Genomic DNA, 13,292 nt, shown 5'->3' on the forward strand with positions numbered 1-13,292 from the left:
CTTGACCGTGCAGCCGGCATCATCTTCTTTCTTCTTCTTTCAGGACCTGCAAAAGGACCTTTGAAGACGTAATCGCGCTCACCACACGGTGAGCGTGGTGACGTCAGCGCAGGTCCTGCTGAATGAAGATAGAAGATGTTATAAGGGAAAATAATACGGTGAATTTACTTTAATGGGGTCCAGGGTTGCTCATCCCTATCATCTACTAGCAACCATGCCTGAAAATCGCACCGCATCCGCACTTGCTTGCGGATGCTTGCGATTTTCACGCAGCCCCATTCATTTCTATGGGGCCTGCGTTGCGTGAAAAACGCAGAATATAGAACATGCTGCGATTTTCAATCAACGCACAAGTGATGCGTGAAAATTACCGCTCATCTGCACAGCCCCATTGAAGTGAATGGGTCCGGATTCAGTGCGGGTGCAATGCGTTCACCACACGCATTGCACCCACGCGGGAAACTCGTCCATGTGAAAGGGGCCTAAAGGGAACTTTCTGACAACTAGAGGTTGTCCAAAGCAGAGATTCCCTTTAAATTATAACTTCAGCTCTGCTACATCTAGCCGGTTGAGATCTATGTCATGTCTTGTATTAAAGCTAACAATCCAGAGTTTATAACTGATGCCCTATCTTAAGGATGACCAAGCTCGGACTGTCCCCCAGCGGTACAGGAGAATCCCTCGGGGGGCCCTTGTCATTCACCCCCTGCACAAGTGGCACATAACACAGTAGACTTACTGCACTACATAGAGATAGGCTGTGTACAGCACCTCAACCAGCCTAAGTTCATTAAAAAAAAAAAAATGGGCAGATACTTAAGAAATTACCCAGTTTATTATTATTATTATTATAGAGATGACTTATCGGTACAGAGGCAGCACAGCCAGTGTCACCCTTTCTCAGGGACCTGTCTGCTCAAAGTTGCTGCAAGGACCCGATAATTAATCATCTTCTAGCATCTTGCTGCTGTCTGCTGTTGTGTGAGGAGGTAATATTTGGATGTATCCGTATGGCGGGCCCCCAAAATAAACTTTACTGGTGGGCCCTAGACAGCCCAGTCCAACACTGGGAGCACATAATACTCAGTGTGGGTGTACATAATATTTATAGAGTAGGCGTACATAATACTCAGTGTGGGAGTACATAATATTTATAGAGTAGGCGTACATAATACTCAGCGTGTGAGTACATAATATTTATAGAGTAGGAGTACATAATACTCAGTGTGGGAGTACATAATATTTATAGAATGAGAGTACATAATACTCAGTGTGGGAGTACATAATATTTAAAGAGTAGGAGTACATAATACTCAGCGTGTGAGTACATAATATTTATAGAGTAGGAGTACATAATACTCAGTGTGGGAGTACATAATATTTATAGAGTAGGAGTACATAATACTGAGTGTGGGAGTACATAATATTTATAGAATGAGAGTACATAATACTCAGTGTGGGAGTACATAATATTTATAGAGTAGGAGTACATAATACTCAGCGTGTTAGTACTGTACATAATATTCAGGGTGGGAGTACATTCATGGTGTGGGAGTACTGTACATAATACTGAAAGTAGTGGGAGTACATAATACACAGTGTGGGAGTACATAACATAATACACAGTGGCGTGCCCGGAGTGTTTGGCACCCGGGGCGGGTCATTACTCTGGCACCCCCCCTCCCCCCAATACTTGGCCACATACCTCTTACATCCAGGGACATCTCCTGTCATGTAGACCTTCTCTTTCCTCTTCTCCTCCGTTAGACCACCATGACAAATTCTTTCAGACACATCTCGTCTCTACAGAGTTTGTAACACAGACACGTTAGATTTCTCAATTTTTCCATCAACCTCCTCATCCTGGTGTCCCCACAGTGTCATCCTGCTGCCACCCCCAATACTGTGCCCGTTGTGCCCCCCAATGCCCCAGGTACTATACTGCTGAAAAAATAGTGACCCTAATAGGCATAATTGGGGTCATTTATTAAATTGGTGTAAAGTAGAACTGGATTTCCAAAAGAGCTGTCAAATATGAAAGGTGGAATCTGATTGGTTGCTTTGGGCAACTAAAGCCAGTTCTACTTTACACCAGTTTGATAAATGACCCCAATGTCCCTATAGTGTCTACAGCAGCTATCATTTCTTATAGAGTGCCCCAGTAATAGCAACACCCTATATTGTGCTCCAGGTAATAATCCCTGTATAGTGTCTCTAGAAATAATAGAATTGCCCCTACAGTGCCTTCCCAATAGCAACGTCCCCCATGCTGCTCCCATACAGTAATTTCCCCCACACTGCCCACATACAGTAATTTCCCCCACACAGTAGTGTCCTCCACACTGCCCCCATACAGTAGTGTCCTCCACACTGCCCCCATACAGTAGTGTCCGCCACACTGCCCCCATACAGTAGTGTCCGCCACACTGCCCCCCATACAGTAGTGTTCGCCACACTGCCCCCCATACAGTAGTGTTCGCCACACTGCCCCCCATACAGTAGTGTCCTCCACACTGCCCCCCATACAGTAGTGTCCTCCACACTGCCCCCCATACAGTAGTGTCCTCCACACTGCCCCTATACAGTAGTGTCCTCCACACTGCCCCCATACAGTAGTGTCCGCCACACTGCCTCCATACAGTAGTGTCCTCCACACTGCCCCCATACAGTAGTGCCTGCCACACTGCCCCCATACAGTAGTGCCTGCCACACTGCCCCCATACAGTAGTGCCTGCCACACTGCCCCCATACAGTAGTGCCTGCCACACTGCCCCCATACAGTAGTGCCTGCCACACTGCCCCCATACAGTAGTGCCTGCCACACTGCCCCCATACAGTAGTGCCTGCCACACTGCCCCCATACAGTAGTGCCTGCCACACTGCCCCCATACAGTAGTGCCTGCCACACTGCCCCCATACAGTAGTGCCTGCCACACTGCCCCCTATACAGTAGTGTCCTCCACACTGCCCCCTATACAGTAGTGTCCTCCACACTGCCCCCTATACAGTAGTGTCCTCCACACTGCCCCCTATACAGTAGTGTCCTCCACACTGCCCCCTATACAGTAGTGTCCTCCACACTGCCCCCTATACAGTAGTGTCCTCCACACTGCCCCCTATACAGTAGTGTCCTCCACACTGCCCCCTATACAGTAGTGTCCTCCACACTGCCCCCTATACAGTAGTGTCCTCCACACTGCCCCCTATACAGTAGTGTCCTCCACACTGCCCCCTATACAGTAGTGTCCACCACGCTGCCCCCATACAGTAGTGTCCACCACGCTGCCCCCATACAGTAGTGTCCTCCACGCTGCCCCCCATACAGTAGTGTCCTCCACGCTGCCCCCCATACAGTAGTGTCCTCCACACTGCCCCCCCATACAGTAGTGTCCTCCACACTGCCCCCCATACAGTAGTGTCCTCCACACTGCCCCCCATACCGTAGTGTCCTCCACACTGCCCCCATACAGTAGTGTCCTCCACACTGCCCCCATACAGTAGTGTTCGCCACACTGCCCCCATACAGTAGTGCAAGAGACTCAGAGGGCCTCCATGTCCACTGCATACTGCCACGGTCTGTCGGGGTCATCTGCAGAGGCGTCGTAAGTTCAAAACATTCAGGGCTGGAGCTCCGGATGTTTTGTCCAGTGCCCCGAATGCAGGGCCGGCGGATGACTGCTACGTAGCAACCAGTCTGTCCATCAGTGCGGTGCTAATGAACACCCAGCATTGTGGCCAAGTCAGCAGCTCACTCTTAAAATGTACTTTTATGGGATCGTACAATAACCCTTCAAGCTAAACCCGAAATCCACCTCTTGATAGCGTGAGTAATTATGCAAATACTGCGCTGCTCGCTTACTTCCATGGCGCCGCCTCCTAGCTAATTTATTCACTTCACTTGCCTTTGTGTAATCTCGCACAGGCGCACTGGCAGAGGGATCGTCGAGCAAAGTGCGCAAGCGCCGTCTTCCAGCACACCTCGCTCGACGATGCCTCTGCCAGTGCGAGATTACACAGAGGCGAAGTGAAGTGAACAAATTAGCTAGGAGGTGGCGCTGGGCGCGGAGGTGATCTGTGGATGACATTTATGGGGGATCTGTGGTGGATGACACTTATGGGGGATCTGTGGTGGATGACACTTATGGGGGATCTGTGGTGGATGACACTTATGGGGGATCTGTGGTGGATGACACTTATGGGGGATCTGTGGTGGATGACACTTATGGGGGATCTGTGGTGGATGACACTTATGGGGGATCTGTGACGGATGACACTTATGGGGGATCTGTAGTGGATGACACTTATGGGGGATCTGTGGTGGATGACACTTATGGGGGATCTGTGGGATTGCCCAGACGGCTAGGCACTTCACTGTAGTTATTAACCCCATTCAGCAGTCCCCCATTCACTCAAGGGGGGGACTGCTGAAAGGGGTTAATGACTACTATGAAGGCCCCCCCTACGGTGGTGATGAGGGCATGGCTTCATGGGGTGGGAGCGTGGCTTCACGTGGGCTCGTGCCCCGGATCTCTCCAGACTCCAGCAATGCCCCTGGTCATCTGCCTCGTCTTTGTCATCGCCCTTCAGCTCCTCATGCTCGGGCAGATAAACCACCTAGTTGTGTCTAAAATTCCTCTTCCTCTGCCAGTTCATTCTTCTCAGGGCTCAGGTGGTTGTGAGATGTAGGCACCACGACTTCTCTCCCCTCCCCAAACAGATTTGCCAGCATCTCCTCCAAGACATGAAGGAGTAGAATGACATAATTTATCCCGTAGTTCTGCCGATTGACAAATACAGTGGCCTCCTCAAAGAGCCTGAGCAAATGGCATGTGTCACGCATGAGCTGCCACTGGCTAACCTGGGAGTCTAACCGGAGAGTAGACCTGTCCGTCTGCAGTATTAAGAAGTCATTGACCGCCTTCCTCGGCTCATACAGGCGGTCTAACATATGGAACGTGGATTTCAAACAGGTGGAAATGTCACAGGAACTAGGTGACAATGAGATTGAAGACATGTCCCATGCAGGGCTCATGGATCAGCCCTCACTGACGCAGCGCAGAATTTAATGTTCTTCCTGTTATGCGTAACCATGGTTCCAATCTCCAGTTGGCGAGGAGACAGCCAGTGTTTGATTTATTTACTGATGACACTTAGCAGTTCCTTCCCAGTATGGCTCCATTTGCCCAGGCTAACCAGGTTCAGAACCGTGTGACAATGCCTAGCTTTGCATAAGTGATATGCTCTAGGACCACTGTGAACTGTTCCTACATTGGAGGATGAGGACAAGGTGGAGGATGAGGAGGCAGAGGAGGACATTGGTACAGAAATTCCAACGTTACAATGCGTAGGCAGCATTACCATCACCTGGCCAAGTTGCTGGTGTGCCTGGACGGGAACCACATTTACCCAATGGGCTGTGAACGACATATATTGTCCTCGACCATAGTCACAACTGCATACATCAGCGCTAGCGTGAACTCTATAAGATACTGAGAGGCCCAAGGACTGGCCCACCTTCTGCCCAATGTACATGTGCAGGGCTGGTACAGCTTTTTTGGAAAAGTAATGTCAGCTTGGGACTCTCCACCTTGAGTGGGCACAAGCCATCAGTTCTCTGAAATGTGCAAAGTCAACTACAAGGGAAGGGAGGGACTGTAGTACCAGCCACTTGGCCAGGTGCACATTCAGCTTCTAGCCCGTTGGATGAGTGCACACATACTGTTGTCTTTTTGCAATCGCCTCGGTGATTGATTGCTGTGGAAACAAGTTAGAGAATGAGCATCAGGAGCAATAGACATTGATGTCCATGGGAAGGAACGACAGCTTCCTTTTGCTGACGTTGATACGCCCTGACTGCTTGAGTGGGGTACGGGCCGGTGGGAGATGCAGTGAGTGCTGCATCAGGCTCTAAGACTAAATGAGTGGCATGGTTTTCTGACTCCACTTTATGGTGACGCTCCATGTGTTGACGCAGGGCCCTCATGATAACATTAGCACCCTCGCTACGCCTCACCATTTGCCCACAAATCCTGCATACTGCCATACTAATGTCCCCCAGTGACTTGGTGAAAAATTCCCACACTGACGATGATTGGCATTTTTCGTCCACCATTGCGTGAAGTCTGCCTGCCGCTGCTTTTATGTTTAAACGATTTTATTGAGTTTTAAGGTTTAACATAACAATGAAACATGTTTTTCCCAGCAGAGGACTAATTTCTCATCAAAAGACATATACATATGTGCATTGTACAATTCCTCCTGATGTATATATACCTCATTAAAAGACACATACAAAGTGCATTGTACAATTCCACCTGGTTGCCGCTGCTTTTATGAACCCGTGCACTGCTTGAGTGTCCCTTACTGGTAGTCTCCCGAGTAGCAGACAGTGTAATCCTCCCACGTTTGGCTACAGATCTCCCACTGCTTCCCCCTGCTGTCTAACGGGCACGTTGCCACCCTCGCTCATGATAATGCCCTCTTTTCAACTGGCTCCCATGTGTGATCAGCTACATCATCCTCTACAAATGTATGGTCATCACTTGTGTCACCCTCACCTGTCTCTTGCGCACGTCCCTGACCTCTCGCAACATCTGCTCCCACTCGACTGTCATCACCGGAAGTTGCATGCCTAAAGGAGTCCACAGCAGGCCTCTCCTCCAAGTCTGGGCTGGCCTGTAACTGCTGACTGTCCTCACAAAGCTCAGTGTGGCTGAAAAGCGGAGCAGAGCCGGTGGCATACATTACTTGGTTAGCACAAGGAGCAGCAAAAGCAAGCTGCAGGTTCAGGACAGGTGAGGGCATAGAGGCAGTTCCTGGGCCATGTCAATTTAGCGTGGTGTCAGAGGAGCCCACTGATTCCTGGCTGCGCATATCTGTTGTCACTTAAGATGATGTTGAAGAGCGAATCAACCATTCCAATGCAGTTAGATTGTTGGTCAAAGCATGACCATTGGATGACACTGGCAGCTCTGGTCGGTTGCTGCAGCTGCTACCCCTCCTTCTTCTCCTGCCACTTGTGCAGGCAACAGCAACATTTTTGCCACTGCCTATTCCTTTGGAGGCCCAGGTAACTGTCTGTTGGCCATAGTGTACAAAAACTGCATCGCTAACAGAACGGATTGGCCATGATAATTTCTGCTCCACTGCACAGTTATGTACAGGGCGATAAATTACACCTGCCCGTTATATGGACTTAACGTAATGCTACAGCTAACAGAAGGGATTAGCTATGATCCATTTTGTTTCATTGCACAGTTATGTACAGGGCGATACATTAAATCCATATTACAGGCAGGTGTAATTTAACGCTTCAGGTAACAGCAAGGATTAGCCATGATAAATTTCGCACAGTTATATACAAGGCGATAAATTACCACTGCCCATTATACGTATTTAAGGTAACGCTATAGGTAACAAAACAAAACTCTGGACTGAATTCTGCTTTGAATGTATTGCTTAGCTCAACTCTAATAGAAAGGTGTCAGGACACACAAGGCATTGCAGCTTGACCTATATGGGGCTATGTAGTCCCATACCTATCACAGTGTCCAGTCTGACCTCTCTCCACTCCCAAAACCATCTAAGATTGGAAGAAGGCCTGGTCTGATGAATCGCATTGCATCATGTGGACGGCCAGGTGATGTGTGCCACTTACCTGGTGAACATGGCACTCAGTGTGATGTTCTGAGCAATGCTCTGCTGAAAACCTCGGCTCCTGGCGTCAAGTGGATGGTATCAGAAGGAACATGAAGCGATCAAGGTGACGACTTGTCTTTAAATTCCCAGATCTCGATCCGATCATCATCTGTGGGATCCATGGAGGCTATTGGCTGTTGTGGGTCGGTGCTCACACCACACTCCTGTGTCTTTCTTACCTGTGAGAGATGGGCCTTATATCTCTATATAATGTGGTGTGAACATTCTGTAGTACAGATTTTTTTTCCACTAGATGGCTGCAAACCATATGTATGAGACGGTCAATAAGGGAGGGGGAAAATGGGGATTACATTACAGTTTTTAAATATACCTATGAGGTCAGTTCAAGTTGCTAAAACCACTCCTATCAGGTTAAGGAGCCAATAGTCTCTTCTACCATGGCTCGGGGGGGGGGTAGATGCTTTCATGAAACCAACTGTGTGTCTGGTCTCATGAAAGCAGTATGGTGTACACATTCTTATAGTTATAATTGATTTATGGGAGAGGCTTAACTGTAATGAGTGGGTGAAGCGCTTCCCCTGACCTAGCTGGCTGTGTTGTGCCGGAAGCCAGGAGCGAGGGTAAGCCTAGGAAGGGAGCCAGAGGCCACAATGGTCATGGGCCCAGGACAACTGTCGCACCGGCAACCCCTAACGTTTAGGGGAGGTGCTGGTGAACTCACCTGGCCCGAGGAACCCGCAAAACCTGAGATACACGGCTGCCCTAACAATCAAACTAGGAGAGTGGCCAAAAAGGAAATCCATCCAGTGCGGACGAGAGTCGCCCAAACATCTCACCGGAGACAGGCTGCGCGCCACCTACCCGCATGGCGCAGTGCTGTCTCCCCGCTAGGTACAGCTTGATGGTGTTAAATGACAGCCTGAGATTTGCGGTGACAGTGGGCTATGAACGCCAGGGTGTAGGAGACATCGTTCAAGCCACCTGCGGGTGGGACCTTGAAAAACTTTGGAAACCTTGACGCCGGCTTGGTAGTTTCCTGATGGTATGGGAAAACCTCTGAGCGTTTCAGGCAAATATATTGGATCCTGACCGATTCAGGCAAATGCGAACAACCTGTGGGAAATAAGACCTGAGCGATTTCAGGGAAATACGTGACCTGAGTGAATCAGGAAAATACATAGTAACATAATAACATAGTACATAAGGCCGAAAAAGACATTTGTCCATCCAGTTCGGCCTGTTATCCCACAAGTTGATCCAGAGGAAGGCAAAAAACCCCTGTGAGGTAGAAGCCAATTTTCCTCACTTCAGGGGAATAAAAAATTCCTTCCCGACTCCAATCAGGCAATCAGAATAACTCCCTGGATCAACGATCTCTCTAGTAGCTATAGCCTGTAAAATTAATACATACACCCTGGAAATACCGACAACCTGAAGAGACAGGAAAATACAAACCTGAGCGATTCAGGGAAATACATGACCTGAGTGATTTCAGGGAAAATACGTAAAACCTGAGCGATTCAGGGGAATACATAAAACCCGAGCGATTCAGGGAAATGAGACCTGGGGTGCGTCAGAAACCCCCTCCCCGGAAACCCCCCCCCCCCAAAAATATATATATATATTTCCCCCTTTTTTTATATTTTTCTTTTTTTTTTATGCGGTGGCCGAGTGACCGGGCGAGAGCGGAAAGGAAACAGGAATGACCATGGTATAAAAAGGATCGCAACCTACCGGAATCCACGGACAGCGCTGCCAACTCTCCGGCGACACTGAAGACCTAGGAATGGAGGCTCGTGATGAATGAAGGAAAGCTCTGAGCTGTGGAGGTGCGTAAAGCCGCCACCCGGCTGGACCTTACCTGAAACCTGGCACCGTGGAATAACCGGACACGGAGACGCCCTGTGACACAATTGAGGAAGGATCAAAATTCCGGTGGCCTGAGGCCCTGCTTACCTGAAATAAACTAGCGTTGGTACGAGACCCGGAGAGAGGTGTGATCTGGTGGCACTGGAATGAAGCGACGGAGAACCAGGATGCAGCCTGGGCATCATGGCCAACTGCTGGATGACCCTGAACTGCCAGAATCAGGGCCCGAAGTCGCGCTGCATGCAACAAGACCTGTGGGAAACAGAAATCCAGACGTGCCGGACACGAACCGGGTAACCAGGAACCAGCCGGACCCTGCTGAGAAACCCCCGAGCGTTCCAGGCAGACGCATGGAACCTGAGCGATTCAGGCAAATACATTGAATCCTGAGCGAATCAGGCGCTTACCTACACCTTTCGGGGAGGATGACAGGCCTGGGTGAACCAGGAGACAGGTAGGTGTGAGCCTGGGCGATCCAGGAGACAGAAGAAGGTGCGTGCCTGGGCGATCCAGGAGGCAGAGGTAGGTATGAGCCTGGACGAACCAGGAGACAGAAGAAGGTGCGTGCCTGGGCCATCCAGGAGGCAGAGGTAGGTGCGTGCCTGGGCGATCCAGGAGGCAGAGGTAGGTATGAGCCTGGGGAGCCAGGAGACAGAAGTAGGTAGTAGATGAGACAGCAGTATATCACGTGAAGCATAGACATATAACATGTGGCACTGTCGCCCATAGAGTAGAAGACTGCGGTGAGCGTATGGTGACCGCTGAATGGGTATGGCGAGTAATGATGGCCTGGACTACTTGTGGTGAGACCCCCGATTTATTTATTTTTTTAACCCGTGCTAACCTGGTCCCTTCCAGCCCAGCGGAATGAGGAACCAAGGATGACTGCCTCGCTCGCGCACGGCGGGAGTGCGTATAAAATGGCTGGAGATTGGAACCTACCGATTAACTTGTAGATATATTTAAATTTCTTTATACAATAAAAAAAAATAATAATAATTAAAGTTTCTCACACGTTCACTAGCAGCAGGACGGATCCGACAGGCTGTTCACACAACGGAACGGCCTGCCGGTGGTCCGTGCCGCTAGTGTGAAAGTAGCCTAACCCCAATAGGGGGAGGCTAGAACCCTGGTTTTTTTTTAACTATATATATATATATATATATATATATATATATATATATATATATATATATATATATTTTTTTATCTTTTTTTGAGGGCATGGCCTGACGTTGCCTGGGGGCTAGATACCCCTGCTTTGGCCATAGACCTAATAGGAACACTAAATACAATAAAATATATTCACCAGGATCCAGATTTCAGCAGTATAGACACAAGCTTCTGTGACATCATTCTACACTATGAATATATATACTATAAACAAACATCTCGGCCCAGGCCCGGCCGAGGGACTCCGGCGTGCGCTCCAAGCCAGAACGCACGCCGACCACGTGACCCGGCCCATGCCTTGCGGCGGATTTCCGGCGTGCGCTCCACGCTGGAACGCACGCCGGCCTGCAGTGGGGCCTGAGGTGAGGACGGGGAGGCCGTGTGGAGAGGGGGATCCGCGGGCCAGACCCTGCCCCCCCTGCTGTCTCGGGAGGAAGTTGGAGGGGAACACAGGGAGGGAACCAAGGAAGGAGACAAGAAGCAATTTGGTGCGGACATGAGAATTGGCATGCGTTCCACGCTGGAACGCATGCCAACTCTGGGAGCCGGGAGTATGTGACCGCGGCTGATGGAGCCCTTGTGGCGCATTGTTTGCGCAAAATTACCTCTCCTGAAGACGTGACGGCAGTGTATGACAACGAAACCAAACCAACCGAACCGAACCAGATGAAAGCTACTCACGACATGCACAGATGCAGCACCAGAGCAGGCGACTCCCTATCCAGAATGTGAACAGAAGCGCCCTGAGGAGCTGGGGGCTGGGGCTTAAGAAGGTAATATGCCCCTCCCACAAATTCAGGCTGACTTTTCAGCCTTCCACTTGTCACCACACAAACAAGACGAGAAGTACATGAATTGCCTCTGATAACCTCTGATAACCCCCACATGTGTGTGTCCATTGGCTACTGGTCATGGAAATTCAGCCAATATAGTTCTCTAATGAGCCCAGCAGCTCCAGCTGAGGACCCTACAGAGAACGTGTACTGGAGTGATTGGGAATGGCAGGCCCAACACTGTCGGACTGGGGTGTCTGGGGCCGACCCTACAGCTCATATACATGGAAATCAAACCAGACGATCTACAAAACAGAATGACCTGAAGGCATGAAGCTCTCTGGGTATGCTGGGAGCTGTAGTTTCCAAACAGATGGGAGGACAACCCCTATAACAAGTGGTGGCACTGTAATATGGTGAACTGGTGGCTCATAAGAGAGTTCCTGGTGGTATGCCATCTGTGCCCACAAGAGCCAACTGTACAGCTTTTTACTGAACGGTTATCAAAGGGTTTCTCTGTTCATTTGTTGGGAATTACAACCCCCAGCCCACCAGATCCTGAGAGCTGTAGACTTTCAGAATATGATGGCAGTTGTAGTGTTTACAACTACAACTCCCAGCATGCATTCAAAACCTACAGTTTTCATGACATGATTGGAAGCTCATACGATTGTATGTTTATCTTTTAGTAGACTACAACTCCCAGCATATTCCAAGAGCCTTAGGCCTCTTTCACATGGGCATCACGGGTGAGGGCTGGATGCATTCAGGGTGCATTGCAGGAAACCCGCGCAAATAGGAACGCAATTTCAGTCAGTCTTGGCTGCATTTGCGTTTCGTTGCTCGGTTTTTTCCGCGTGAGTGCAATGCGTTTTGCACGCACGTGAGAAAAATCTGAATGTGGTACCCAGACCTGAACCCGGATTTCTTCACTGAAGTTCAGGTTTGGGTTTGGTGTTCTGTAGATTTTATTATTTTCCATTATTACCTGGTTATAAAGGAAAATAATAGCATTCTTTAATACAGAATGCAAAGTCAAATGTCAATTGACGGTTAAAAAATAATAAAATCATAACTCCCCCCATCCACTTGATCGCACAGCCGGGATCCTCTTTGTTTTTCTTGAAGGACCTGAAAAAAGGACCTTCGCTGAGGTCATCGTGCTCACCACGTGGTCAGCGCGGTGACGTCAGCGCAGGTCCTGCTGAATGAAGAGCCTCTTTCACACGAGCGTGACGAATTAGGTCCGGATGCATTAAGTGAGACTTGCACCATTTTGCAAGCAAGTTCAGTCAGTTTTGTGTGCGATTGCGTTCAGTTGCTCAGTTTTTTCTGCGCGGGTGCAATGCATTTTGATGTGTTTTTCACGCGTGTGATAAAAAACTGGAGGTTTACAAACAACATTTCTTAGCAACCGTCAGTGAAAAACGCATCGCATCTGGATACAATGTGTTTTCACGCAGCCCCATTCACTTCTATGGGGCCAGGGCTGCGTAAAAACCCCGCAGAATATAGAACATGCTACGATTTTCATGCAACGCACAAGTGATGCATGAAAAACATCGCTCATATACACAGACCAATTGGAATGAAAAGGTCCGGATTCAGTGCAGGTGCAATGCGTTCACCTCACGCATTGCACCCGCGCGGAAAACTCGCCCGTGTGAAAGGGGCCTTAGTCTTTCAGGACACACTGGGAGTCACAGTTATGAAAGCCACAACCCCAGCATACTGGGACTTGTAGTTGTAGGGTCTCAGATACCCCGCAGCCCACCTAAAGAGAATGGTGCAATCGGTTGCACATGGGGGGGGGGGGGG

Source organism: Bufo gargarizans, chromosome 9, assembly GCF_014858855.1.
Source record: "Bufo gargarizans isolate SCDJY-AF-19 chromosome 9, ASM1485885v1, whole genome shotgun sequence".
NCBI lineage: Eukaryota > Metazoa > Chordata > Amphibia > Anura > Bufonidae > Bufo > Bufo gargarizans.